A 27,799-nucleotide genomic window follows, 5' to 3' on the forward strand; every position below is an offset into this window, starting at 1 on the left:
ATGAGAGACATAGATATTGAAATGTTCTATTAAAGTTGTTTTGTATTTCGTATGTCTTTGCATATAACACAACAAATTGTCAAAAAATTATCAAACCATATCATAGACAAGTGTCACTGGAAGTATCTTATCAGCTAACCCAGAACAACGTGTGTGTTACCATGTGATCAGGTTCGCTGAAGATCACATTGTAGTTGGAAGTTGGACTCAGAACAGAGCGGTTTGGTTTAATGGTTGTCTCGCTCCCCCTTGAGAGAAAGATGACGTGTCTCAAAAATAGTCATTAATAGAATTAATAAGAACCCAACATCGCAAAAAAGAAAATCATTTTCATATTTTCATAATCATCTGCAGTCGACAACCTGGAAACTGAATTAAACATTAATATAAAAATCAATAATCGTTTTGTGAGTGAATCATTTGTCCAACAGGTTCCAGCCTCCCTCTTTCAAGAACAAGATGAACCCAATTCTAATCCTCTCCTTTTATGGAATGGTTTGAATCTCTTTTGCACTTAGTTTACCAGGTATATTTGCCAGGTTGTTTTTAAAAATTCCTTTGTCTAATTTCAGTTGCTCCTGTTATTACTGAAAGCATTGGTAATCGAAGTTTGATCGTAAGCAGCTATTATAATTGTGCTGATCATAGTGAAGACATCCTTCATAAAACCAGTCTATAAATCGTTTCTTACATATAATAATAATAATAATAATAATAATAATAATAATAATAATAAATCCAGAAAAGACTTGTCAGACTATTGTTTGACCCATTTTTCAAATTTTCTGAAATGCAAGATGTGGAGTATTTTTAACTAGTCTTGTATGATTTCTGTAGCATTTTTCTTTGAAGATTGGTATGCTGGGTATGAGGCAAACCAGCTGCCACAATTCCCCTGCTTTTTTCTCCCGTATGTGTTTTCATTTGACCCAATATAGTTGATAAAATGAGGCCCACACACTTCACAATATATTTTCATATGACACAATAAATCTAACTTCTATACAAGAATGTTGTTTCTTTCCAGCATGTGATATGTATGACGACATAAAAAAATCATTCCATACAATCATGGGGTTTGTCTGTTTTAATTTTCTTATAATTTTGTTTCTACCATATGACATTCTGCCATTAATTTCTCCACCGAGAGATCTTTTAAAGATACTAACTCTCCCTTAAAGTGCAATTGCTTGTACATCTCTTGCACTTTATTCACCAGATATATTCACCAGATAGTTTTTGAAATTCGTTTTCATTAGCTCGGTTGCTCATATAATGACTGCTAAGATGAATACCTTCTAAAGATTTCAGTTTCTTTTAATATCATACATAATTCCTTCGTATTTTGTTATTTTCTCCTCTCAGCTCTGTTAATGCCAGAACCATTAGCGATGTCTCGTATGTATTTTCATGTGATGTCTCGTATGTGTTTTCATATGATTCAACAAAGTTGACTTCAATGCAAAAGAAGCACTACATACTTCACAAGAATATGGTTTCTCTCCCGTATGTGTTTTCATATGATTCAACAAATAAGACTTATATGTTAAAGAAGAACCACATACTTCACAAGAATGTGATTTCTCTCCCGTATGTATTTTCATATGTCTCAACAATGTAGACTTTAGTGCAAAAGACGAACCACATACTTCACATGAATGTGGTCTGTCGCCTGTATGTGTTATCACATGACTCAACAAACGTGACTTCCATGCAAAAGAAGAACCACATACTCCACAAAAATGTGGTTTCTTTCCTGTATGTGTTTTCAGATGACTAAACAAACTTGACTTCCACACAAAAGAAGAACCACATATTTCACAAGTATGTGGTTTGTCTCCCGTATGTGTTTTCATATGATTCACCAAACTACACTTATATACAAAAGAAGAACCACATACTTCGCAAGAATGTGGTTTCTCTCCTGTGTGTGTTTTCATATGAGAAAACAAACTTGATTTGTGTGCAAAAGAAGAACCACATACTTCGCAAGAATGTGGTTTCTCTCCTGTGTGTGTTTTCATATGAGAAAACAAACTTGATTTGTGTGCAAAAGAAGAACCACATACTTCACAAGAATGTGGTTTCTCTCCTGTATGTGTTTTCATATGATTCAACAAAGTTGACTTCAATGCAAAAGAAGCACTACATAATTCACAAGAATATGGTTTCTCTCCTGTATGTGTTTTCATATGACTCAACAAATTTGACTTCCATGCAAAAGAAGAACCACATACTTCACATGAATGTGGTTTCTCTCCTGTATGTGTTTTTATATGATTCAACAAAGTTGACTTCTGTGCAAAAGACGAACCACATGCTTCAAAGACATGTGGTTTCTCTCCTGTATGTGTTTTCATATGATTCAACAAATGTGACTTTTGTGCAAAAGAATATCCACATACTTCACAAGAATGTGGTTTATCTCCTCTATGTGTTTTCATATGATTATACAAAGTTGACTTCAATGCAAAAGAAGAACCACATACTTCACAAGAATGTGGTTTGGCTCTCATGTGTGCTTGCATTTGATTCCACAAAAAGTATATGCAATGAAGTGTATGAGTATAGGCACGCTAATAAATTACAACTTTAGAAAATTTATATTAAAGGAACTTATAAATGTTTTAAACCTTTTAAAATCACCAACGCAGAAGGTGCTTCTTATCCATTAATGAATTTTTCATTTTTCAAATTCTGGAAATATTAAACAAATTTGAAAAAATACATTTCATGTTGTAAAATAAAATTCATTATGTTGATTTTTATTAAAATCTCGAAAACATTTATTATTATTCAAATTAAAAAAATGAGTATAGTTTTATTCAATACTGGTTTATTAACAAAATTAATGTGTTATTTTGGAACTTGGGAACTTTTCTCTTGGACTCAGAAATCTGTACATAATTCTGAACGGAACCATTTACTATACATGAAATTTGCTCTTTTATTGTTAGCGATGACTGGGTAAAAAGTTCTAAGTAATTTAAAATTCTATTTTAAATCTCACTGAGGATTGAAACTTCAACGTTCAGGGTGTCATAAGAGGACATATTTTCCTCTTACGATATGAAGAAATTATGATTTATTACACAAAAGATAATATTAATTATCCAAATAATAACATATAATAAAAATAAAATATAATAAAAATAATTATTGATATAAATAATAATTATAACAACATAAAAATACTTAAAATGTTATATAAAAAAAATAAAATAATTAAAAAGAAATAACGATAAAATAATATAAAAAGTATTATAAATTTGAATGTAAAAAGTTTTTAGAGTCTCTTGAGATTTTAAAAAGGATGGAACAGAAAAGTATTCTTTTTTTCTAGATGATTGCTATTTATAGTAGGGGTAGGCTATAGAAACAAAATTTTTCAAATAAATGCCAAAAGTGGCTTATTACCTTCATTTATATGTAAATAGATGGGAACAAGTGATTTTGTTCAATCGTCGTAATTATAATCTTTGTTAATCTGCCCTGCTATACTAGCCATGTTCATTGCATTTTACTAACTGAAAAAGAAAGCAAAGTTCAATCAAATTCACAATTAATGCAATGTTATCGTGTCTATTTAAAGATGCCATTGCATTGTTACAGAAAGAAAACATTTCCTTATTTGGTAATTTTCCATCTATAACTCAAATTAAGCCCCTTTTTGACAACCTAGGTTGATTCTTAGGGACTTTTTGACTCTCTTTGGCTAAATCGGCCATATTTAGCCCCTTTTAAAGGTCCTTATACCCCTAATTAACAGTGCAAAAGTTAGGAGAGCTTCAAGCATTTCCCAACAGTTTCTGCCATGTAGAGGTGTTTTTGGGCCCATGTGAGGTGCATTTTGGAAAATCCATGATTTCCGACCATTTTTGGCTAATTTTGGGGTAATTTTGACCCATTTTGGACTCTGAAATACCCTAAAAAGCCCTATACTTGTGGGATAGCCAATGGGAATGTTAGATTTAATGATACAAATGCATTTATAGTAAAAAAATGCACCCTGTGGCTTTCAATAAATGATTAAGTGTGTTCGGGGGCGAAATTTGGGTCATTTTCACGCGTTGACGCGGTCAAATCACGTTTGGGGCCAGCGACACTCCAATTTTGACCCGTTTTGACAAAAATCACTTGTTCTCATCTATTTACATATAAATGAAGGTAATAAACCAGTTTTGCCATTTATTTGAAAAATTTTGTTTCTATAGCCTACCCCTATTTATAGTCAGTTATAATGCAGCGCTGGGACACGATCATTGGGCAACCAGACCTTATGACTCCAACAGAAGAAAACTGGATAACATGATACAGAGAAAAAATCTATTTCATCAATAACTGGTAAATATAGATTTTTCTGAATTATATTTGACCAAAAAGTATTTATATCTAAAAGACAAAAACAAACATTACTATAAAAACAATTACTTCAATCAAAAGGGAAACAATTTCTTCCATTAATAACTGGTAAATATAGATTTTTCTGAATTATATTTGACCAAAAAGTATTTATATCTAAAAGATAAAAACAAACATTACTATAAAAACAATTACTTCAATCAAAAGGAAAACAATCTCTTCCATTAATAACTGGTAAATACAGATTTTTTCTGAACTATATTTGACCAAAAAGTATTTATATCTAAAAGATAAAAACAAACATTACTATAAAAACAATTACTTCAATCAAAAGGAAAACAATCTCTTCCATCAATAACTGGTAAATATAGATTTTTCTGAATTATATTTGACCAAAAAGTATTTGTATCTAAAAGATAAAAACAAACATTACTATAAAAACAATTACTTCAATCAAAAGGAAAACAATTTCTTCAATCAATAACTGGTAAATATAGATTTTTTCTGAATTATATTTGACCAAAAAGTATTTGTATCTAAAAGATAAAAACAAACATTACTATAAAAACAATTACTTCAATCAAAAGGAAAACAATTTCTTCCATTAATAACTGGTAAATATAGATTTTTTCTGAATTATATTTGACCAAAAAGTATTTGTATCTAAAAGATAAAAACAAACATTACTATAAAAACAATTACTTCGATCAAAAGGAAAACAATTTCTTCCATCAATAACTGGTAAATATAGATTTTTTCTGATTATATTTGACCAAAAATTATTTGTATCTAAAAGATAAAAAACAAATATTACTATAAAAACAATTACTTCAATCAAAAGGAAAACAATTTCTTCAATCAATAACTGGTAAATATAGATTTTTTCTGATTATATTTGAAAAAAAAGTTTTTGTATCTAAAAGATAAAAACAAACATTATTATAAAAACAATTACTTCAATCAAAAGGAAAACAATTTCTTCCATCAATAACTGGTAAATATAGATTTTTCTGAATTATATTTGACCAAAAATTATTTGTATCAAAAACATTTACTTCAATCAAAAGGAAATAACTAGAAAACAGATTTATTCCCCTTGCACTAACGATTATAAAAAGCTTATTAGAAATTCATTCTCCTTTCTATTTTGATTTTTTTCTTTTCTTTATAAGAAAATTTCTTTTTCCAAATTATTTTTTTTCAATATTTTTATTTTTTAAATATTTTTTAAAAAATCTTTTTATTTTGAATTAATTTTTTTTAGCTTTTTATTTTAAATTAATTTTTTAAAATCTGTTATTTTGAATTAATTTTGAAAAATCTTTTTATTTTAATTAATTTTTTTCTTTTTGATTAATATTTTTAAATTTTTTATTTTTAAATTATTTTTAAAAATCTTTTTATTTTTAATTAATTTTTTTAATCTTTTTATTTTTAATTATTTTTTTATTTTTTAATTTTAATTAATATATTTAAGACGTTCAAAAAATATCCGTAACACAGGGGATGTAACTCACCACTGAATAAATGGGTCCTAGCAAGCAATCCTACTATGAATTTTAGGAACTATTTATATGGATATATAGGAACTTTTTACTACTTCTTGCTATATATACTATTTATTATTTATAATTAATGGTTCCTATATCGTGTTAAATACTATACTAGTAGATATATACATATTTGAAAAAAGTATATTTATTTGTGTGTATATATATTTGAAAAGTTTGCATATACATGTGAAAAGTATTTATTTGTGTATATATATTTGAAAAGTTTACATATACATTTGAAAAGTATTTGTGTATATATATTTGAAAACTATGTATATCTGTATTTTTATAGCATTACAATCTGATTTTTTCTTTTCAGATAATTGTTATTTTATCAAAGTGCATACATAGAACTATTAAAAGATGTTTAAAACCGTTTGAATCATGCAAATACCATCAGTAGTTCAAAAGTTATGTGAATGTTAAGTGCAAAAATTTAGGCTTTTCCGTGGACATTTTTCTTTAGAAAAAGTGGGCTAAATTACGGACCTCAAAATTTCAAGAAATTTGGTAATTTCACCACCATGTATTTATTTTTCAATTTATTCTCTTGACACTTGGCAGTCTCATATAAAATTGTGTGTTATTTCTGATTATGCCAGTATTATGGCCAGTATTTACTACTCCCTCAAAGAAAAAAATTGAGTAGATATGAATTAATCTCAGAAATAAATCAAAGAAAATTTTTCATATAGATTTGGGATTTCTGTAAAAGTCCAATTTTCAATTTTGTAAATCCTCTCTATCTGGTAAAAAATATACCCCTATTTTCTGAGATGCAGCGATAAATCGTACTCTACATGAATCCTTGAATGTAACTTCCACAATACCAGGATACCAGGAATCCTAATAAGCAACAACTATATATTCACCAGTTGATGGTAGTTTTTGTCATTTGTATTCTGTGCTTTTACTGAAAATTCAATTATGTAAACAAAGAAATAAAACGGTAATTTTCTTACCTTGTTTCCAACTGAACATTTAAAATGATTACTTCTATAGGTTTCGGGTATGCTCAAAACGAATATCGCATTTAAATTTTCCGCAAATAAGTAGTTTTCCGGTTATTAAGCCATGTCATTTCTTATGTTATCATTGGTGGCCGTCTTGGTACATGCAAACGCAACCTGAGAAACTATGCAAAAACGCGCATACCAAGATGGCAACCATCAATAATATAAGAAATGACATTGCTTAAAATCCGGACAGCTACTTATTTGCAGAAATTTTAAATGTGATGTTTGTTTTCAGCATACCCGAAAACTTTTAAAGGTAGTCATTTTAAAGAAAAATGTTCAGGTGAAAACACGGTAAAAATATATAAAATGCATTACAATGAAATTCTTTATCGAACTAATTATTATTATTATTATTATTTAGATATCCTCAGTTTAAAAAATACGGGTTTGTTTTACAGATACGAGGAATAAATTAAAGTTTCACGATATCTTATCTATTTAATTGTAAAGTGAAAGTACAGAATAGTTAAAAACACCCTTCCTTACCCATGTTAAGAATGGGTTTCTAAATAATAACCTTATTATTTCAGCATGGTAGAGCACAAGTAACTTTTATTTGTTATACATTTGTATAGTAAGTAGGTGTAGTATGAGATTTTAGAAGTACAGTATCTGGGGTTCAAATTAAGTGACAGGCGTATATAGCCAGACCTGGACAAAGTCAAATCAATAAAATCTCGACTTCAACTACCGTGAGGAAATATGTGAGGTTCTACTGTTATTTTGCCTTTGCAAGCCTAAAACTGAAGCTCACAGATATGGTTATACTGGGTTATCCCGATCCTGAGAAGGACTTCAGAATGTACAAGGACGCTCCAATCATGCGAGTCTGATGTAAAATGAGGGGGGGGGTTCACCTCAAATACACAACCGGAATGTTTAAGTAAGATTATCGCTACAGTCCTCTGTCTCTTCTCTCTCGTTGCCTTCTCTCCTGGCTGATCGGGAATCATCTCCCAGCACCCAGAAATGAACATCGTTTTATAGGTTCCATCTTCACGCACACACGAGATTATGTGAGAACGGACGAAATAAAAATGCTGGCCGCCATGTTTGTTCTTCCTTTTCTTTGCCTGAACTCACTCGCTGAGTACCCACGGTAAGACTTCTCTTTCTTGCTTCTAACCACAGAGTCTATGACCTAAAAATGGTCTATGATCTGAGCGAGAGTAAATATGTTAAAAAATTTACTCCTTATCCCATAAACTTAGTGATAGGCAGATGAGATAGTACTTTAAAGGGAAGGACAATGTTTGTGTGGACGGCTAGTCAAGACAATGACAATTCATGGTAGAATTAGATGATAGGAATTACTTTAGTTTGCATTGTATGAGAAGGTTGGGGGCATATCAGTATCGCATGACTGTCTTACGTTATTGGGTTTTTATTAAATTAGGGAACAAGATGCAGATAATGAAATTTTTGGATTTAAAGATGCGGATGCACAAAAAAAAAGTTCATAGTGATAGATGAGATAGCGTATAGTTGTCCCAACCTGACAACAATCTATTGATAAAGTTATATGTACCATCGCATCTTAATAAAAAGTGTTAGTACAGTACCATGACAATAATGGTCGTGGAAAAGACGTCTCATGTCATTAAGCAAAAATATTTCTGGTCGTGTTTATTCAAGGAGGTGAATGAATATGTAGGAAATGTATCAAAAATGTGTCAAACAAGAGATCTGAGGAAGCAACAACTTTGAATGCAGAAGTGCAATCTGGCTCATTTTCCTTTCATAAAACTGGCGTTGAATATTTTTGGGCCCTACCCAAAGACACTTTCTGGTAACAGTACATAGTTACTTTCATCGATATGTATAGTGGTTGGCTGGAGGCTTTTGCAGTTCGTAATAAGAAGGCAGAAACGGTTATACATTTGTTGTTGCACATAGCATGACAGTGAAAATTGCCAAAAATTTGAACACAATTTATCTCCTATTCTGTTTTTACATTGTTACAGAGCTGTGGCTACAACAAAGTACATAGCTACGACTACAACCTCCTGCAAAACTGTGCATGTGAAAACACGACTAGCTTCACAGGCCACCATCATCAAGCAATAAAGCTGCAGCATATTCTAAACTCAATATCAGCTTTGTGTTCTCTCTGCTTCTCGCTACTTAACATAGTGTCAGCGGGATTTCTCTCTTTGGAATAAACCATATACACTCAGTGAACACTTCCAACACATGTTCGGCAAAACCCATGCAATATAATACTCTAAACTCTAGTCTTACCTACACCCTCGTCTCCATACGAAAAAGACATTTATTGGACCATGTGGATTTAAACAAGCTCGGAATTTTGACAAAACCTATTCGTCAATAAACATGGCGTCTGCAATTCCACTGTGAGTAAAAATGGAAATGGATGGTGATTTGCGAGAAAACTGGACGCTTTTCAAACTAACATCGGAGAACTATGCAGCAGCAATGGAAATTGGGGAAAAACGTAGCAAACGTATAGGTAGGTACAGTCCTTTCACTAATCAGCAAGGAATGAGCAGACACAAAAAAATTCTGGAAAGACTGACAGAGTACTTTGAACTCAAACAGAACATCAGATACCAACAGTATATGTTTAATTCCTGTACACAGGAATAGGGCGGAAAATTTTATGTGTATTTGATCAAACTAAGACACTTAATCAAAACATGTGACTACAGTGCCCTTGAGGATGAGCTACTGTGAGACCGAATAGTAACAGGTACCTGTAATAATAATGTTTGGGTCACCCTAGACAGGGTGATAGATATTTGCAGGAACACCAAACAGGCTGAAAACAGCTCAGCAAACTGAACAACCCAACAGAAACTATCCACTACACCAAAGGAGATAAAAAGCCACGAGAATTCAAAAAGGACTGCAAATTCTGTGGACAGCCATGACAAAGGAAAGTGTCAGGCTTATGGACTCATATGTGCTATCTGCATAAAGTGCAACCATATTGACAGAGATACCAATCACAGGCGCAACCCACCCCATCACAACGGCAAAATAAAGCCTCAACACAGCAAACTGCAAAGGTGCGCTATGTGGAAACAGAAGCAGTTGCAGCGATGAAAGCATTTCTGCCCTGAGAAGTCTCACAGGTCGAAACACTATCAAGCAGACGTTTGTATATCCACCCTGGGAGACAGCACTAAAACTTTATGCAAATTCCAAATTGACACTGGGCCCAGCTGCAGTACTTTGGCCTTTGCTGACTACAAATGCATTACTAAAGCACCGCTTCAACTGTATGACAACTCTATACTTCAACCTTTGGGCTCAATAACACTCCACTGTGTGGTGTTTTATCATAGAATGGAAGACAGACCAAAACCTCTTTACTAGGCTTTACCAAACAAATTTCACAGCCAATGATAAACATAAGAGCAAATAGTAAGGAGCAGCAGTAAACGCAAGAACTGTTAGTAATGAAAAGGAACATGTGCAAAATCACGTGCCTTAAAAACTTTTACTTTAACAGAAATATAAGAATCTCCCCCCCCCCATTAGTAAGAGAGATTGCTAGGTGTAGACTTTTTTTTCCGAAGTAGAAAGTTATCTTTGAAAGTGGCGATGTGTTTTATTTATAAGTCCAGTTGCTGGACTGGTTTACAGATTCAGCTAGACCGACATGGAAGCAGTTCAATATTCGAAGGACTAGCCAGTCTCTGCAAATTCTCTATATGTTCTGCATTAGGTGTATTGTCAACTGGATTTGTTTCAATCATATGGGCTGGGTCTGCATTTGCAAGGTCGGGTCAAGTATTCTAAGCAGGAACGTGAGGTCCATCACAGTGTGGAAAACAAGCCAAATGCCTTAGCGCCACTGAATCCTCCCAACCATCATTATGCCGTATTCTTGCATGCGTAGGCTTGGTCTCGAGGAGTTCCACTACCTCGACGTGAAGTGAAGGGAATAAAAAATATCACCTTTCAAGTCATGGATAGCAACTCACCATCATTACTTTCTGGACGGGCTAGCTCTGCACTGAAGCTCATAGCTTTTAACACATGGATGCATTAAAAGTAACCAGCCACCTCTTCCCCCCACTGTACCACGCGCTCTAGATCAGAAGAGAGAGAATTAGAGAGAACCTTGGCATTTATGGCCTTTGATGTGTTGCTATAGATGGTCCTGTCATCAGCATAGATGTCAACGAATGATTTAAGTATGTGTTTTGGGAGATCATTGATGTAGATCAGGAAGAGAGTTGGGCCCAAGATGGACCCCTGAGGGACTCCAGCATTAATACTGTGGGCCTCTGATTTCTGCCCATCAGCCACTAATCTTATGGAGAAATGATTTAATGATTGAGAAAACATTACCAGTGATACCATAGCTGGAAATCTTGTGAAGTAGGCCCTTATGCCATACCTTATCGAAGGCCTTTGATATGTCAAGAGCAATTGCCCTAGAAAGGAAGACTTTGTTAAGAGATTCACTAATCCTATGAGATATAACCGTTAGCACATCTGCTGTAGATCTTGCGGAGTGGAAACCATATTGCATAAGAAGGTTGTTTCTGCTGGGATGGTTGACTACTTCTTTATTTAATATTTTTTATTTAATTCCAACAACTACATGGAACGTACTTTCAGTGCACAAGGGTTGGCACCAGATCCAGATAAAGTCAAAGCAATATCAAAGATGCAACGCCCTACAGACATCCAAGGTGTTCATGATTACTAGGAGTGATAAACTACCTTGCTAAGTTTGCACCCAAACTCAGTACAGTAGGTGAACCACTGCGATGCTTACTGGACAAGGAATCTGTCTTTGACTGGCTGTCACAACACGAAACAGCATTTATTCAGACATAAAAGCTCATCACTGAAGCCCCTATTCTTCACTTTTATGACTTCAATAAGAAGGTCTCACTTGAATGTGACAGCACGGAAGTTGGTCTTGGGGAGTCCTAACACTGGAAGGACATCTCGTTGCATAGGCATCCCGAGTACTCACAGAAAACTGAGCAAAACTATGCCCAGATTGAGAAAGAGCGTCTTACCAGCGTATTCGCCACAGAACGTTTTGAACAATACATTCTTTGTAAAGAGAAAGTCAAAGTATTCTGTGACCATAAACCACTGGAGACAAAACTCGCAAAACCCATTCATGTAAGCCCAAAGAGACTTCAGTGGCTGCGGCTAAGGCTTCAAAAATACCTCTTAGACATGAGATACAAGTCAGGACCGCTAATGTACATTAGCGATACCCTGTCTTGTGCGTCACACTCATGAAGCCACAACAGAAGATAACTTCATCATATTCCAACTGCAAGAACAGGAACTCACAAGAAACTTGGGAAACATCAATATGGAAGAGAGCCTCTTTGTTACAGACCAATCAATATGAAAGAGAGCCTATACTTGTTACAGACCACCACCTCTTACAGATTCGAGAAGAGACCAGTCATGGCACAAAACTAGACACTAATAAAGATTACAAAAAAGGGCTTGAGGACAGAAATCGAATGGACGGACCGAAGAAGCAGTGAAATTGATGAAAGGCATGATAAAGACATCGACAAAGGAAGGCACATGTGGAAAGCCATATTGAAATGGTGCAATGCTACAGCACCTGGTATGCATAGCTCACCAGCACAAGCATTCTTTTCCAGGTGCACTCGCTCCATGCTACCTTGCAAAACCACAGATAACACACCGCAAGTGCAAGCAGAGTTACAAGATAACCTCATAAAAAAAACAACAAACGGCAAAAACATACTATGACTGTCATACCAAGACACTACCCAATCTCACCATAGGTCAGGCTGTAAGAGTGAAATGCCACCCACAAAGCCCTAACAGCAACTGGTAACTTGGAACAGCCATTAGTAAAGTAGCACCCCACAGTTTTGGGGTCGAAGTATAGAAGAAACAGAATCCACATCCATCTCTCTCCACAACATGCCTCCACGCCATCTGAAACAAAGAATATCAGGCAAACCCAGAACCACCACGAGAAACAACCCATGAGAAACAACTTTGTAAGTCTAAGCAGGTGATCAAACCTCCTGCACGATTGAGAGACTGCACATGCTAACACACACACACACACAAAATATAACAAAGCACACGTCTCGTTCAGTCAAACCAAGAACCAATGAGGAAAAAGAGGATGTCAATAAAGCTGAGGTATATTCTTAATTCAATATCGGCTTCATGTTCTCTCTGCTTCTCGCTACTTAACAAACATATTTTCTTTGGTTGGGTTCGTTCTATATATGACACTTTGGAAGATGATTTCGGTTAACCATTTTAACAAAGTATGCAAAGCGTTTGGATGAGTTGAAAGAAAAGATTATGAGAAAAACAAAAGAAATGATATTCACCATGCATTGGGTGTTCGCCGTATTAAGATAAAAGAAAAAAGAAACTTATTCTTGGAAAGAAAAAAATTTGTGTACAAGATAATAACGAGTTTTCCGAATATTAAGCAATGTAAGTCCTTATGTTATGATTGGTGGCCACCACTGATAACATAAAGTATTACTTAGCTTAATATTCAGAAAACCACTGATAACATAAAGAATTACTTAGCTTAATATTCAGAAAACTACTGATAACATAAAGAATTACTTAGCTTAATATTCAGAAAACTACTGATAACATAAAGAATTACTTAGCTTAATATTCAGAAAGCTACTTGTTTGCGGCAATTTTAAATGCGATATTCGTTTTCAGCATACCTAAAAACCTATAGAAGTCGTTATGTAAAAGGTGATGGTTAAGGTTGAAAGGAAGTAACAACTTAATAAAACGGCTTTAAAGCAGTTCCTCCCCCAAATATCACCATGTGGTTAGAAAGTGGGTGCTCATTTTACATTAAATTTATATAGAAAAGTGATCCCCACTTTTTGAAAAATTAATTTCCTCATATCATGAAAACTAATTCTCTGCACCACTTCTTCAGTACCCTCAAAAACCTATCCAAGTCGTCACTGTAAAGAATTTGTGGAGCTTGAAAGATTCCAGACATTGACCGTTGTCTTTTAGCTTTCAATAGGCAAAATTCACCACAGAGGTACCCCACCCCATATGTAAAACGATGTAATTTTATTAAAAGTTAATATTATAATAACTTTCATAGCATTTTAAAAAAAAGGGAAAAATAAAATAGTAATAATTTTTAAAAAATGTTTTCATCGTATGAAAATAATGAAATTGTGAGATGAAAACTGTGTTCACATAATTGACACTTTAAAATAACGTTCCCATGTAGTAAGCACGTGAAAACATACCCGTGTTTAATAAATCAATTAAACAATCAACTAATGGTCAGATTCTAATTAAATTAGTTGATTGTTTAATAAATCAATTAAACAATCAACTAATGTGTTTAATAAATCAATTAAACACTCAACTAATGGTCAGATTCTAATTAAATGTTCGATACTTATCCATTTCAGAATGAAATTTCATATAAAATGCAGTTTCTGTAAAATATATGTGAGGAAATATATTTTAGTGCGTGTCCACCCCCACCTATATTTTTTCAAAATTTGAACAAAATATATTTTAAATTTATCGAAATTTCTTTTTATTAAGAAACATAAAAGTTCAAATAAGTAACAAATATTATTTAAAAGTTTAAATACACGTAGTGAACAAAAATATATGTAGTGAACAAAAATATATGTAGTGAACAAAAATATATGTAGTGAACAAAAATATATGTAGAAGTTGCAATGAAAAAAATTGATATATATTTAATTTATTTTTTTAAAATAATTTAATTGGGCCTATGGAAAAAAAAACATTAAAGAAATTTTTTTTTTATGTATGTACCCGTCACCGAACGAAGATGTCATATTCCAAAAATCATATAAACCGATTAAGTATTTTTTTTATCTAAGAAAATGACATATTCTGACAAATTTTATCGGAGTAAAACTTGAAAAAAAAAACAGATTTTATTTAATTATTTCTAACGATAATGATGAATATTTTTTACATTTCGATAATTTAATGTTTAGGTAAAATAAATTCCTATTAAATTTTATTACAGTAGATAATAATTAAAAAAAAAAAAACTTCGCCGTTGCTCGTATCAAGCGCATAATGATGTCACAAGATCATGTGTACATTTTTGGAAAAGATTCACATAAAAATGATAGTTCCTATTAGTCACTTAAAAATTAGAGAATTAATAAAGATGAAGTTCGTAATCTGTTCTCATGCAAATATTAAAATAGTAGTTAACGATAAATCAACATTTTCATTAGGATTATTTGGTTAGTAAATGTAGTTATCTCCCTTACATTTTTAACGTATTCTGCAAATGCACAAAAATCGATGCTAAATTCATGTAGTAATACTTACGTTTTTGTTTTATAATCTGCTTTCGATTAACTTTATCTGCTTTTATAAAGGAAATGTGATTTCTAATGTGATTGACTTTACAAACTCAACTTAACATTCAAGATGACGAACGGAACAGCAAGTTCGCAGAAAACAAAATTGAAGAGGGAAAATAAAAAATAAATCACTTCGAAATAGAGCCGATCTATTTGGTGAATATTATGGATAAAATTAGTATTATTTTATTTAACATTTTAATATTTACACGAGAGATTACAAATTTCATCTTTATTAATTCTCTAATTCGTTGCACGTGCAATTTAATGGCGGAAACTGATAGTTTCTAAAGCCGCCTTTTCGTATTTGTATTTATTTATTTATTTATTCATCTTTTTTAATTCTCTATTTCGTTGGCGGAAACTAATAGTTTGAAAGCTGGCTTACAATTTTTTTTATTCATAGATTTTCCGATTTTTTTTTATTGCGTTTCAAAGATTAAATTTTAAAAATCACAAGTGAAAATTTTTTTACGGCGTCAGAAACTGACAAATTTAGCTAAATTTAAAAATTAAATAAATTCCTTGTAAAACCCGAAAATCACCTGAAAAGTAAATATTAGTTTTCTGGGACCATTTCAAAGATAATTAGTAAACTAAAGGCTTCTTACCTTCCACGACGAAAAAGGTCTCAAAGTTGTACCAAGAAGCGCAACTTGATGTAAGAACGAAAACATGAAATCCGATCCTACTAAAACGAAAACGAAACGAAACATCTTTCGTTTTTTTTTAAATTACTGCAATAATTAATTTTAATTATTTTCTTCTGGATCTTCACTTTTCAACGCAACAAAAAATAAATTGGAAAATGACTAAAACGAAACAAAACTTCTGTATTTTTCTTTTCTTTTTTTTTTTTTGTTATTGCAATGCTTATGCTGCTTAGCTTTAGGTAGGTAAGAGCAACTTATCTTGCCTTGATTGAGATTGTCGGGCTGCCTTCCTTATCTTGGTTGTTATCGTCACAACATTTCGGCCGTTTTGCCCTCCGGCCTTCATCAGGTGCTTTGTATCGAACTGGTGAACCGTTTGTTAGGAGTCTCGAACCCAACCCTTTATTATTATTACGGGGGTACCGTGTTCGGACGCCAGCTATGAGACATAGTTGCTGATTCTCTGTTTTGAATGTTACTTTTTACTGCCTTCGTTCAGGATTGAACTCAGCACCTTTGGGTAACTGTAAACTCTGATACAACGTCTAGGACCACTCGGGGGTACCGTGTTCGGACTCCAGCTAGGCATAGTTGCTGATTTTCTGTTTTGAATCTCACGAACACGGTACCCCGTAATGATGATAAAGGGTTGGGTTCGAGACTCCTAGCTGGAGTCCAAACACGGTACCCCCGTAATAATGATAAAAGGTTGGGTTCGAGACTCCTAACAAACGGTTTCCCAGTTCGATACAAAACACCTGATGAAGGCCGGAGGGCAAAACGGCCGAAACGTTGTGACGATAACAACCAAGATGAGGAAGTCAGTCCGACAATCTCAATCAATGAAAAAACCTCATCTCAAAAATACAGACAATTATTATCTTGTCACTTTTTTTTTAATTACTGCAATAATTAGTTTTAATTATTTTTTGTGTATCTTCATTTCGCTGCAACAAAAAAAAAGTAGAAAAATATTTTGTAATAGAAAAATATAAGTTGCATTCAAAATAATTAAAAATAACAATTCACCGTTTTGGCGAGTTTCGGCCACAAACAAAAAAACAGTGACAAAGCAAGATAAGTTATTCTTCTACCTACCTGGATTTTAATGCTTTTATTAAGATAGATGAGTTACTCTTCCTGGATAAGTTATGCATTTTAATGTTTTTATTCAGTTTGATAAGTTACTCTTCTTCCTATCTGGATTAGTTATGTATTTTAATACTTTTATTTGGTTTGATGAGATACTCTTCTACCTACCTGGATAAGTTATGTATTTCCACGCTTTTATTCGGTTCAATAAGTTACTCTTCTACCTACCTGCATAAGTTATCATTTTGATTGCTTTCATTCGTGTCAATAAGTTACTCTTCTACCTACCTGGATAAGTTATGTATTTTAATGCTTTTATTTGGTTCGATAAGTTATTCTTCTACCTACCTGGATAAGTTATGTATTTTAATGCTTTTATTCGGTTCGATAAGTTACTCTTCTACCTACCTGGATAAGTTATGTATTTTATTGTTTTTTTTTCTGTTTGATAAGTTACTCTTCTACCTACCTGGAGAAGTTTTGTATTTTAATGATTTTATGCAGTTTGATAAGTTACTCTTCTACCTACCTGGATAAGTTATGTATTTTAATGTTTTTATTCGGTTTGATACGTTACTCTTCTACCTACCTGGATAAGTTATGTATTTTAATGATTTTATTTGGTTCGATAAGTAACACTTCCACCTACCTGGATAAGTTATGTATTTTATTGGTTTTTTTTTCGGTTTGATAAGTTACTCTTCTACCTACCTGGAGAAGTTTTGTATTTTAATGATTTTATGCAGTTTGATAAGTTACTCTTCTACCTACCTGGATAAGTTATGTATTTTAATGTTTTTATTCGGTTTGATAATTTACTCTTCTACCTACCTGGATAAGTTATGTATTTTAATGTTTTTATTCGGTTTGATAATTTACTCTTCTACCTACCTGCATAAGTTATTTATTTCAATGCTTTTATTTGGTTTGTAAGTTACTCTTCTATCTACCTGGAGAAGTTTTGTATTTTAATGATTTTATTCGGTTCGATAAGTTACCCTCCTTCATACCTGGATTAGTTATGTATTTTAATGCTTTTATTCGGTTTGATGAATTACGCTTCTACCTACTTGGATAAGTTATGTATTTTATTCGGTTTGTACCTACTTGGATGAGATATTTATTTTAATTCTTTTTTTTGGTTCGATAGGTAACACTTCTACCTACCTGGATAAGTTGTGTATTTTAATGTTTTTATTCGGTTCAATAAATTACTTTTCCACCTACCTGGATAAGTTGTGTATTGCAATGCTTTTATTTGGTTGAATAATTTACTCTTCTACCTACCTGAATAATTTTTGTATTTTAATGCTTTGATTCGGTTCGACAGCTTTCTTTTCTACCTACCTCGATAGGCTTAGTATTTTAACGTTTTTATTTGGTTTGATAAGTAACTTTTCTACCTACCTGGATAAGCTATGTATCTTAAAGTTATGTATTTTTATGCTTTGATTCAATTCGATAAGTTTCTCTTTTACCTACCTGGATAAGTTATGTATTTTCATGCTTTTATTTGGTTCGATAAGTTACTCTTCTACCTACCTGGATAAGTTATGTATTTTTAATACTTTTATTTGGTTCGATAAGTTACTCTTCTACCTATCTGTAAAAATTATGTATTTTAATGCGTTTATTCAGTTCGATAAGTTACTCTTCCACCTTCCTGGATATGTTATGTATTTTTAGCTTTCATTCGGTCCGATGAGTTACTCTTCTACCTACCTGGACAAGTTATGTATTTTAATGCTTTTTTTAATTCGATAAGTTACTCTTCTACCTTCTCGGATAAGCTATGTATTTTAATATTTTATTTGGTTCGATAAGTTATTCTTCTACCTACCTGGATAAGTTATGTATTTTAATGTTTTATTCGGTTCGATAAGTTACTCTTCTACCTACCTGGATAAGTTATGTATTTTAATGCTTTTATTCGGTTCGATAAATTACTCTTTTACCTACCTGGATAAGTTTTCTATTTTAATACTTTTATTTAGTTCGACAACTTACTCTTCTACCTATCTGGATAAGTTATGTATTTTAATGCTTTTATTTATTTCGATAAGTTACTCTTTTACGTACCTGGGTACATCCGTACATTATGTATTTTAATGCTTTTATTCAGGTCGATCAGTTCCTCTTCTACCTGCCTGGATAAGTTGTGTATTTTTACCATTGGTATATGATGTTCTGTTTGGTTTCAAAGTACTTATGCCGCGTAGTTCTCCCATGTTAGTTTGGCAAGCACCCAGTTTTCTTGCAAATCGCCATCCATTTCCATTTAGTTGATGAATAGGTTTTGTCAAAATTTCAATCTTGTTTTAATCAACGTGGTCCGATAAATGCCTCTTCTGTATGGACGAGCATGTACATAAGTCTAGAGTTTATACTGCATGGGTTTTTGCCAAACATGTGTTGGAAGTGTTTACTGAGTATATGTGGGTCATCCCGAATAGAGAAATCCCACTGACACCATGTTAAGTAGAAAGAAGCAGAGAGAACACTAAACCAATATTGAGTTAAGAATATGCCACAGCTTGCTTGGTGAAGTGTATGGAAAAGTGAAGAGAGCTTTATTAGCAAATACTGTAATCTGATGGTGGTGGGCTCAGATGAGTTAAACTCAGGTACGTGCAAAATGAATGGCCGGTCCCCAAAATACATAAACATTTTGACCCCTACCTTCATTTAAAAATTCACCAAAATTCAGGAAATTAACTGATTTTAATGAAATTTTCAGTTTTTATTAACCATCACAGAATATACTGAACTCGTCATTTTTTTTTAAATTTTAGTGAAAATGTATTATTTTTTTTATAAATCAAAACAATTTTACTAAATTTAAAATTTAAGAACTAAAAAAAAAACTCATGAATTCCTGTTTGCTTCTTTTATATAAAAAATAAAGAATTGTCGATGTTAACAATTTAAAATATTTTTAATATTTCAGGAACATTACGATAAGCACTATTCATTCAATATTTTCACAAAAAATAATATAATTTAAAAAATATTTAATGTGGTTTTAATGATAAAAATTCTCGCGGAAATTTCAAATGTAATATTATAATATTTTTCTTGTATGGCTGGTGTAGAAATCAGCGTAAGAATTTTTTTTTAATCCCGAAGACAAAAAAAATAATAAATAAATAAATAAAAATTTTAATAAAAAACAAAGAATTTTTTTTTTTAAATTTAAATCCAGGACCATTAAGAAAAATAATCGAAAAATGGTATTATTTTTAATAATGAGTAATTTATTTTATTTTAATTTTTATTTTTAATAATTAATTTAGACAAATACATGCGTTGATTGATTGTACTTGCTTGGGCAAGGGGAGGGGGCTAATTATTTTTTTTTTTTTTGCACAAACAAGGGGTATTTTTTAAAATCAATATTTTAAGATTTTATTTACTAATTATCTCTGAAATAGTCCCAAAAAACATTTCACGTGTATTTATTTATTTTTTTCGTATAGATATTAACTATGGTTCTTTTTCAATATCTCCATTTTTGATGTGTTTAGTAAACTGCACCAGCACCAGATTAATATTTCAAACACAATTAAAAAAAAAACAACAGGAATCTAAAAAATTAATTAGTAAATAAATAAATAAATAAATAAATAAAAATACGAAAAGGCGGCTTTAAAAACTATCAGTTTCCGCCATTAAATTGCACGTGTAACGAATTAGAGAATTAATAAAGATGAAACTTGTAATTTGTTCTCTCTCATGTAAATATTAAAATATTAAATAAAATAATACTAATTTTATCCGTGATATTCACCAAATAGATCGGCTCTATTTCGAAATAATTTCTTTTTTTTTTTTTAATGTTCCTCTTAAATTTTGTTTACTGCGAACTTGCTCTTCCGTTCGTTATCTTGAATGTTAAGTTGAGCTTGTAAAGTCAATCACATTTGAAAAATTGTTTCCTTTATAAAAGCAGATAAAGTTAATCGAAAGCAGATTATAAAACAAAGACGTAAGTATCACTACATGAATTTAGTATCAATTTTTGTGCATTTGCAGAATACGTTAAAAATGTAAGGGAGATAACTACATTTATTAAGCGAATAATCCTAATGAAAATGGTGATTTATTGTTGAAAAATTTTTCGCTGTCGATTGTTTTTTTTTCAATATTGACTTAAATGTAAAAAAAAAGACAGCTTCTTTATCGTTTACGAAAAGAAAAAATGTAATTAATTTTAAATATTTTTAACTAATGTTGTTTTTTGTTTACAAAAAAAAACACAAAAAAAACTATATATCTTAAATGTTTTTCATTGTTTAATGTTTTTTTGTTTGTTTTTCATCTTTTTTTATAATTTTCTCAGTGGATTATTAGGGACTGCCAAAAGTCACCACAGAATTACCCCACCTATATGTAACACGATGTAACTTAATTATGAATAATTATTATCAGTATAACTTTTGTACCATTTAAAAGAAGGGCAAAATAAACCAGTAATAATTTTTTAAAATTTTTTTCATCGAACGAAAATTATGAAATTGCGAGACGAAAATCGTGTTTACATAATTGGCGCTTTAAAATAACGTTCTCATGTAGTAGACATTCCAAACATGAAAACATACCCGTATGTAATAAATCTAGCAAAAATCAACTAATGGTCAGATTTCATGAAATTTTCCATATGTATCCATTTTAGAATGAATTACATATAAAATGCAGTTTTCGTAAAATATACGAGTGGAAATATTTTTTTAGTGCGTGCCCCCCCCATATTTATTTTTTTCGAAATTAGAACAAAATATATTTAAATCTATCGAAATTTCTTTTTATTATGAAACATAAGAGGTCAAATAAGCAAAAAAAAAATATTTTTTTTAATTTAAATACACATACTGAACAAAAATTTACCTTGAAGTTGCAATTAAAAAATTGATATAAACTTAATATCATTATGTTTTTTTGATAGCGTTTTTTGTTTCGAATTAATATATACTATAATCAGTTGAATTGCCAAGGAAAAGAAACTTTGTAAACATTAATTAATTTTTAAAAGATTAAAACGATTAAAATTATTTCAAAATGTTCCATTACAACATAGATTTTTAATTGTGTTTAATTTTTTTTTTTTAATATTAAGTTTTATTATAAACATGACTCCTGTCAGCTATTTTATCGCCAGATTAAAACCAATTTGAAAATATTATTACACAAATATTAAGCATTTTGTAGCCCCCCCATATTTTGTTGGTCTTTTTTTTACCAAACAAAATATGGAAGCTCATAGGCAACCAAATGAACATTCAGTAAAACCGTATTTCATATTTAATATAAAAATGTTTATAATATTATTAATTATTAAACTGTGTAAATCTTAAAATCTAACAAAATTATAACAAATATTAATTAAAGTTGCTTCTGCTTTTCCATAGTTCATATAGTTAACATAAATCTTGACGTCATGGAAACATGCGGTCCATTTTTCACAATCGTTTGGCAGACCCTATGGATTATTATCATTAATCTATTATTTTATTTTCAATACTTAAACATAAAAAACAACAACGATCAATGTCTTGAACCTGACGTAAAGCAAAAAAACAAAAAATCTTTACAATAAAACCTTTTTATAGTTTTTCGGGTGTGCTGAAAACGAATATATACTTCAAAAGTGTCGCAGACAATTAGATTTCATGATATGAGGAAATTACTTTTTCCAAAAGTGGGAATCACTTTTTTTCATATAAATTTAATGTAAAATTAGCGGTATTAGTGCACTTATTGATCCATGCTGAAATAATAATGTTATTTTTAGAAAACCATTCTTAACATAGGGAGAGGAGGGTGCTTTGTACCTATTCTGTACTTTAACCTTATAATTTAATAAAAAAAAATTTTAAACTTTAATTAAACTTGAAAATACTATTTTAAAAATAGCACGGATCAATAAATGCACTAGCACCAAATAAGCATGCACTTTTAGGCCACACAGTGATAATTTTTTTAGGCGGGGGCTGCCTGAAAGCCATTTTGGTAAATTGTTACTTACTTTTGACCTTAACAATCATCTTTAACATGACGATTTCTATAGGTTTTTTGTATGCTGAAAACGAATATCCCATTAAACTTTGTCACAAACAAATCCTTTTCCGAATATTATACAATGTAAAGAATTGGCAATCAATGATTACATAAGGAATTACACTGCTTAATAATCAGAAAACTACTTTGCGGCAAAAATATGTATATGCTTACACATACAAAAATGGTCACCATTGATAACATAAGGAATGACACGTATCTGTATGCAGATCTTTCTCTTTTTTTCTGTTCTTTAATGTCTTTGGCCTTTAATGAAAGATGAAATCAGAAAAAGAACTTTTATCTCCACTCACTAGGTTGCCATAAAGTGGGTGCTCATTTTGCATCAAATTTATAATGAAAAGTGATACACCACTTTTTAAAAAAGTACATTTTTCATATCATGAAAACTATTTCTCTGCGCCACTGTAAAAGCATATATTCGTTTTCAGTACCCCCGAAAACTTATAAAAGTGGTAATCATAAAAGTTCTTTTGGGAGGGGGCTTGAAAGATTCTAGACATTGACCAGTACAACTTCTTTATAGTTTACAATGAAAAAAAAGTATGAATTTTAAATGATTATCACTGGTTTAAAGTAAAAAAAAAAATGCTTAACACATGTGTGGAAGTGGTATGCTCCTGTGTACTTGTAACTAATCTTCCAGATTATCAAAAAAATTTCAATATTTACAATTTTTAAGTTGTGCTCTGTTTCTAATACAAAGTTCTAGTAAATCGATCCCCCATTTTGGAAACATCGACTTTTTCAGCCAATTTTGCGAATTTAGCCTTTTTTTTAGCTTTTTTTTTAAATATTAGTTGTTGCTTTCTCCTTTCTTTAATTAAATGTTTGTATTCTCGTCTAGTGGTTTCAATATGAAAGATCGATGTATTAGTAACTGTTTACACACGTAAGTATACCAAAGTGTTTTCCTGTTAATTTATTTGGAAATGCAGTTATCAAATGTTCTGTTCGTTTGGTTAAAGAATGCTGATAATTAAAGAAACATGTTGTATTTAAAAATTCTCTCCAAAATACATTCAACAAACCTTACAAATATTTTGGAATAAATTAAAAAATAATGATGATTTTAAACAAATTACAATATTCTGTTCTGAATGTTTTTAGATTATTTATTGTGCAAACATTGTAAAAATAACATTTAAGATGAGGACAATAATCCAAATGATACGAGCAAATAACATTTTTTCTTTATTTACATGTATTTTTTACATGTTGAAAAAATGTTTTTGTTTTTCCTTTTAATAATTGAGATTCCATAATTACTTACCAGATTGTGATATGACCTTTTAATTTCAATTCTGTTTGAAAAGTGAAGATGACATAAAATTAAAATATTTTGTATTTTGGCGACATTAACTGTGATAGATGAAAAGGAAGTTATTATAAATGGGGCTTTCATAAGTAGATGTTCTGAATTTGTGTATAGAAAATCGTAACTTATTTGGCTAGCATGTGTGTGTGCTTCAAACGATTGGTCAAAATAGAAAGGAAAGAAAGAGAGAAAGCCTAAAATGGTTGACGGTCACTTGTGCAATGCAGACTTCCTATTTTTGAAAAAAAAATACTAAAAAGGGCATTATTTCTCAGATTAGAATGAGAAGAAGCTGATCATTTTCTGACATGTGCAAAATCATCAAAATGGTTTCTGATTTCTGACTCACAAAAAAATCTCAAATCATGAGAAACTACCAAAAATACTTTCTCTTCCCTTTCTCATTCCACAGTCAACTTTATGCTTGCATAGGTTAAACTTCTTTCTTGAAAAAGGAAGAACAAGAGAAAGAAAAAAAATAAGAATATGCAATCAAAAATGCATATTGAACAATTCGAGTTATATATACAGCATTATTGTGTTAACACACCAGTTCTTGTCAGGTCATCAAGTTAAGCAACATTGAGCCTGGCTAATACCAGATGGGTGACTGGGAATTCTAGACGCTGTATGTACTTTCTGCTTATCTGTGCATTGTTTCCAGTCGTCCTGAACCTTCACTTGCCACTGGTATTCAACAACGTTGACTCAGGAGAGGTGTGGTTGGAGATTGCACAACTTCACGCACTAGCACCGTTGCAGTGGCTATCCATAGTCTGTCAGGATTGAAGGAAGCCACTACTATATATACATATTTTGTGACCATATGCTGTGGCACATATAACTTTCACAATTGTTCATCCTCGGTTGCAATCATACACTATTTCATTCATCACCATAAAGGTTTTGGTTCCATTTTAGACGCATTACCGTTCTTCATCTGCATCTTTAAATGATCTAAGTTTATTGGACTTAATGAGTAATTTCTACAATCTATTTCTACCAGGGAACTTCATTGTTTCTGCTTAAATCCACGGTGCATAATAAGAGATCCACACAAATATTTCCCTCTCCTTCAAAGCCCACCTCTGTATTTTCCTATTCTGTATAGACGAGTTTAATATTAATATTGAATGAATATTCTAGAGGTATTTTAAGCTGACTGTCTACCCTCTCGGGGATTAAATGCTTTTGTTCATCAAGTATAATAATCACAGTAATGTTAAAAGCCACTCTGAACTTACTTATTTGGCAACACATTCCCAATGTGACTGGTTGATAATGTTCTTTATTAGCAATCGAAACTTACAACAATTTCTCAAACCCTCACGAATCATACATGTATGCAGATGCTGGTGTTTCAACATAATTTTCTGTGCTGACCTATCTATTGATTAAATATGGGCATCATCTTCCAGAGGTATATACTCGTCAAATATTCTAATCGTTCCTAAACTGAAGTACATCCTCACCTCATTTTTCTTAAGCCAGTAATGGTTTAGTATCATATATTTATTACTGACACCTCTGCTCCTCTATAATTTTTCCCTGAATTCTAATCAATTCTATGTGCGTTGGTACGCCCTTGTTCAGTAACACCTAATTATATACTTAGCCTTTTCCTTACTTTAGTTTTAAATACTAGTCCTCTACTATCTACTTTGTTTCTTCTTTTACGTCTGTCTCCATATCTTGTAGAATCCGCTATATTGTGTGACAAACCTCCATGGGCTCGTCTTAATACTCCTAGCTTGCGTCAATCCATTTCCACTTAACTTCTGCTATAGCTTTCTGATTATCCGCTTGAAGATCTTGTGGCTTGTGTCTAATCACCCCCATCTTCACTCTCCTATCCCTTAAACCTCTAAAATATCTCAGTACCTGTTTTCTGACTTGTCTGCTTCTACACTATATCCCACTATAAACGCCTTCTGCTAATCTATCTTTTGCATATAGACCTGTATCCATTTTAAGCTACCCTACTGATTTTTTAAAAATTCTGACCCTACTGCTTAATTTTAATTCTGAAGTCCCTGCACAAAATTAGAAACAAGCTGCTGCTTCATTATAACAATAACAAATGCAACTGATGAAAGAACAAGATAAAAAACAACTCAAAATCATTTTTTGTTACGAAACACGAAAGAGAGAAAAAAGTTAGCTTATAAAATTTTGAACATATATGTCTGTTTTTTATTATCTTATGCGCATTACATATATGTATATACATTTATTTTTTAGCAGAAACAGGAGGGTCAAAAAAATAAATGTCACTACCTCATTGTTTTTTTTTGCTTTCCTCAACTTTGTAGGACCCTTCTTTGTCGTATGTTTAGAGTTCGTCAAGATTCCCGTATTATTTGTCAGAATAACTTATTTGTTAGAATAACTTATTATTTGTTCGAATAACTTATTATTTGTTAGAATAACGTATCATTTGTTAAATAACTTATTATTTGTTAGAACAACTTAATATTTGTTAGAATAACTTATTATTTGTTAGAATAACTAATTATTTGTTAGAATAACTTTTTATTTGTTTGAATAACTTTTTATTTTTTAGAATAACTTATATGGTAGCATAATTTTTTATTTGTTAGAATAACTTATTATTTGTTAGAATAACTAAATATTTTTTGGAATAACTTGTTTGTTATAATAACTTATATTTGTTAGAATAACGTATTATTTGTTAGAATAACTTATTATTTGTTAGAATAACTAAATATTTATTAGAATAACTTTATATTTATTAGAATGACTTTATATTTATTAGAATAACTTAATATTTGTTAGAATAACTTATTATTTGTAAGAACAACTTATTATTTGTTAGAATAACTTAATATTTGTTAGAATAACTTAATATTTGTTAGAATAACTTAATATTTGTTAGAACAACTTAATATTTGTGAGAATAACTTATTATTTGTTAGAATAACTTATTATTTGTTAGAATAACTTATTATTTGTTAGAATAACTTATTATTTGTTAGAATAACTTAATATTTGTTAGAATAACTTATTATTTGTTAGAACAACTTATTATTTGTTAAAATAACTTAATATTTGTTAGAATAAATTAATATTTGCTTAAATGTGTAGCCAGTCAATTCTTACAATCTATATAATGTAAACAATATAATAGTTTGTTTCCTACAACACCAAGCAAAAACAATATGTATCAAAATGAGGTGGAAAATATGGGAGAAACCCTCCACAAGAGAGCAAGATACAAATACAGTATTCAAGAGTGATTCGCCAATTTCCATCCATATTTTGTGCATGTCATGTCGCGTATGGAAGAGTAAACAATGGTGATTTGACTCTCCAGGAATATGTGCATGTACAGACGATTATGTAAAAATCATTA

Source organism: Euprymna scolopes, chromosome 46 (genome assembly GCF_053919585.1).
Source record: "Euprymna scolopes isolate OS-2025 chromosome 46, ASM5391958v1, whole genome shotgun sequence".
NCBI lineage: Eukaryota > Metazoa > Mollusca > Cephalopoda > Sepiida > Sepiolidae > Euprymna > Euprymna scolopes.